Source organism: Daucus carota, chromosome 3, assembly GCF_001625215.2.
Source record: "Daucus carota subsp. sativus chromosome 3, DH1 v3.0, whole genome shotgun sequence".
Classification (NCBI taxonomy): domain Eukaryota; kingdom Viridiplantae; phylum Streptophyta; class Magnoliopsida; order Apiales; family Apiaceae; genus Daucus; species Daucus carota.
In genome coordinates, this window is record NC_030383.2 from 38,362,757 (window position 1) to 38,367,062 (window position 4,306).

Here is a 4,306-nt window from a genome sequence, read left to right on the forward strand (position 1 = left end):
CAAAGTGTTCTTTGCTGAACGGTGGGATTTTAATGCTACTAATCTTTTGTGTACTCATCTTTAAGGATTTAAAGTGAATAGTGTTTGGATGAGATTTGGATTACTGAAGGAAAAATATTTTAAATCAGAATTAATTTTTGGAATAAAATTAATTCGAATAAAAAATATTTGAAACGTTACAGAGTGTGTATAGGATCTAATACGGTGTATTCGTATTAACCGCTCTTGATGCCAATTGTTAGGTCCAGATACGATTGTAGAAGGGGGGGGTGAATACAATCGATACCAAATAATCTCGGAAGTGAATCAGATTGGAATATGACTTGTTAATCAAATTATAATTAATTAATATAACAATGTTTTAAGTCGTTATATAATTAATATGGTTCAGTTTTAATGTCCACAAATGATCGTAGAATAAAATCGACAGGGTATATTCTAGATTAGTGATTAAAACAACCGGGTTATCAAAGCACAGAACACTGTGGATATAACGATCAAGCAAGTTATGAACAAGTTGAAAGCAATTAATCACCATCCAATCAGGCATCCCATGATGTGGACACTTTCGAAGCATCTCCTTGTAGCGTTCTCACGCTTCCCATAAAGTTTCACCAGATAGCTGAGAGAATTGAGTGATAGCATTCCTGATTGCAGTTGTTTTGGCCATAGGGAAGAACTTAGTAAGAAATTTCTGAGTCAGATCCTCCCATGTCGTAATAGATCCTGCAAGAAGAGAATGCAACCATCCCTTAGCTTTATCCCTCAGAGAAAATGGGAACAACCTCAATTTGATGGCATCTTCAGTAACACCATTGAACTTGAAAGTGTCGCAGATCTCAATGAAGTCCCGAATATGCATATTAGGATCCTCTGTCGGAGAACCCCCAAACTGCACTGAGTTCTGTACCATCCGAATAGTGCTCGGTTTGATTTCATAAGTGGTGGCCTGACAATGCTCGACTGAATGTCGTTGATTTTAGGCTCAGAGAAAGCCTTAAGAGCCTTAGTATCATTCGCAACTGGTGGTTGATCACCCATTGTGGTACTCACTATCGTTTTTGCTTTTGCCAATGCTTCTTTACGGGCCTGAGAACGTGTTCGCATACACGTCACTCAAGTACCTGAAACACACACAAATGAAATAAAAGTGAGAAAAGAATCCAAGTCAGTGAACTTTAACGACCACTGATGACACGCACATAAACTAAAATATAACACCGAGTCCCCAGCAGCGGCGCCAAAAACTTATTCGCACAAAATCACGCAAGCGTACGTGGTCACAAGTAGTATAGAAATTCAATTCAGTTTGTTCCCACAGAGACTGGTGTATCAAGTAATATGCACTTATGCAACAATGTATGGTTATTATTGAATGCTTAGACAAGTATCAAATTGGGTTTTGGTTATCTAACTTAACTAATTCAATTCGAATTATGAAACTAAGAATTATAAACTAAGAGAATAACGATTTACTAATGAGAATAAAAACATGGGATTCTAACTTCATTATATACTTCATTCAGAGTTATGCCTTATTGTTAGGTCCAGATACGATTGTAGAAGGGGGTGTTGAATACAATCGATACCAAATAATCGCGGAAGTGAATCTGATTGGAATATGACTTGTTAATCAGATTATAATTAATTAATATAACAATGTTTTAAGTCTTTATATAATTAATATGGTTCAGTTTTAATGTCCACTAATGATCGTAGAATAAATTCGACAGGGTATATTCTAGATTAGTGATTAAAACAACCGGGTTAGCAAAGCACAGAAAACTGTGGATATAACGATCAAGCAAGTTACGAACAACTTGAAAGCTTTACAAATGCTTTGATTTACAAAGTGATGAACACTTGAAATGAAGAATGGAATGCCATATATATAGGCAACCATTTGTACTTGTAAGACAAATTAAAAACAAGACAAATAAGTTTGCAAAGACAAAACAAGAAGGGCAAGACAATTACAAAGCAAGGGAAGACAATTCTAGATTGTCTACCAAGCTTAAAACATGGCAGAAAGACAATTTAAGAAGGGCAAGACAATCTGATTGCCTTGCTAAGTCATTTCACACGGCAGTAAGACAATCGGTATTGTCTTGTCCATCACATGGAATTTCGGTAGGACAATCGAATTGTCTTGTTGACTTCCTTAATCCTTCGGTCAGACAATTCCAAGGGATTGTCTTGCAAACATCCACTTAGCTTTGGTAAGACAAACGTTAGTTGTCTTGCTAGAGGCTTGAAACATTCGGCAAGACAAATTTAGGATTGTCTTGATGTGGCCATTTGATCCCTTCGGTCAGACAAAACAATTGTCCGGGCAGTTGATGATTTCACTCGGCAAGACAATCTTAGATTGTCTTGCTGAGATGGTTTAGGTGATAAAAAATGTAATATGTAGTTTATATTTAATTGAAAATTATCCACTTAATTAAGTTAATCATATAAATTCATAAATTAAATTAATTCGAGAGTGAATTAATTTAATAAATAAATTACACAATTAATATAATTATATGAGAAGTGAAATAATAGCCTATTAAATATTTAATCACCCATTCTTCAGTAGAACAACTTCCTCTCTTCTTTAAACTTTAATAACTTCTTCTTGATTTGTCGATCGATTGAACTACCACTTCTGCTTGACTTCAAATATTTAATTTGAATAACTGATACACAGATGTACTGTCTGGTTCATCTGTATCTAGTTAAATCAAATATTCTTCGTCAAATAAACAATAAGAATTTGGTTTATTCGTCGAGTCTTCGTCTTGTAAGTTCTACTTCATTGAATGGAATCTTCTGAATAAATAAAGTATAGAAACTTTATATCTTCTGAACTCCTGGACGTGCCACAAAAGATTATTTGTGCACTGAGGCTTGAACATATTAATGAACTTCTTTCAGTGGTGTGCAGCAGCATCCTGGAATTTATCTGACATATAATTCTCATAAGTCATTTGACGTTCTTCGTACGGATTCCGATAACTTGCTATTTACTGAGCTTTCTTATTTGAGTTGAGTTGTAGCTCTTTAAATACAAATAGGCTGAACATATTCCTTTCACTTATCGATATGTGATGGTTTATAACTAATCAGATTACACGAGAATGATACACGCTAACTGTCGTTATACGTGCACCATACTGTTTCACATCCACAATTAAGATAGAAGGTAAACAGGCACCATTTATGCTTAGACCCTATATGTCTATAAGATTTGAAAACATAACGGTTAAAGAGCAAGTTATCTATCAAGATTACGTAGGGCGATGCAAGATGGTTAAAATCACACCACTAATCACGTATATCGAATACATAATCTTATGTTCGAATGGCAAGTTCTAAATCAATATATCCATTGTCGCTTCAATAAAGATTAACAAACAATTTAAGATGTTAGCTACGCATCCAAGACGAATAAGCACAACCAATACAAAGAAATCAACATTCATCACACAAATAATTAAGGCAAATCAACTACTGAAATCCATATATAAATCCGCTAGAATCCCACGATAATGATTAGTTCATAATCGAACTTCTCATCATCATGGGAATAAGAGTAAACATGGTACTGAATTGGAAAAACAAACTCAAAGTACGAGAATAAGAGTTAAGAAACAAATCTGAAACGAGCATCCAAAGTTACGCCTTCTTCGAAGAATTACAAAAGTAAAAACTATGAAACTCGATCTCGATCTTCTCCGTAGCCGTCACGTGCTACTTAGAATGTTTCTAGGTTATGTTTTTAGTCCCCCAAGCCTTTCTTTAACTTTCCCAGCGAACGGGCCTTCAAAGGGATCAAAAACGGGCAAAACAGGCCTGAAATCGCGCACAGACGGTGGGGCGGGTGCGCCACCGTGGGGCGGGTGCGCGGAAAGGGCAGATTTGTTGCTTGGCTTCCCTGACGGTTTGGCGCGGGTGCCCCAACTCAGCAGCCTGGACAACCAACCTTTGCGCGTCCGTAACTTTCTCCTCGTGCATCCGATTGCTTCGCCGTTTTTTTTTCACTTGAAGCTATGAATCTCCTCTCCGTTCTCCTTCCAACAAACCTACACAACACCACACTAAAACATATCAAAAACATCAAAAACTTGAGGCCAGATCATCGATTTAAGCCGAAACGAAGGCTTCCAAGTGGATATAAAATCCACTTATCAGGTTGCGAGCCTGACGGTCCTGAATCTCTTGCCTCCGTTTGTCTGTCCTTCTCCTGCTCCTTCCTCTTTTCCATCTCCATCATATGAAAACAACTAGAATCAACTAAAATCAACTTATAAATCATCTTCTT

At 36.5% G+C, this 4,306-nt stretch overlaps 1 non-coding gene across 1 annotated transcript; it reads left to right on the forward strand.

Annotated features, from left to right (window-relative positions):
* Window positions 1-548: 548 nt before the first annotated feature.
* On the forward strand, window positions 549-655 carry LOC135151790 (small nucleolar RNA R71). Its single transcript, XR_010290709.1, has one exon. It is a non-coding gene; the product is annotated as a small nucleolar RNA R71 (small nucleolar RNA).
* Window positions 656-4,306: the final 3,651 nt, after the last annotated feature.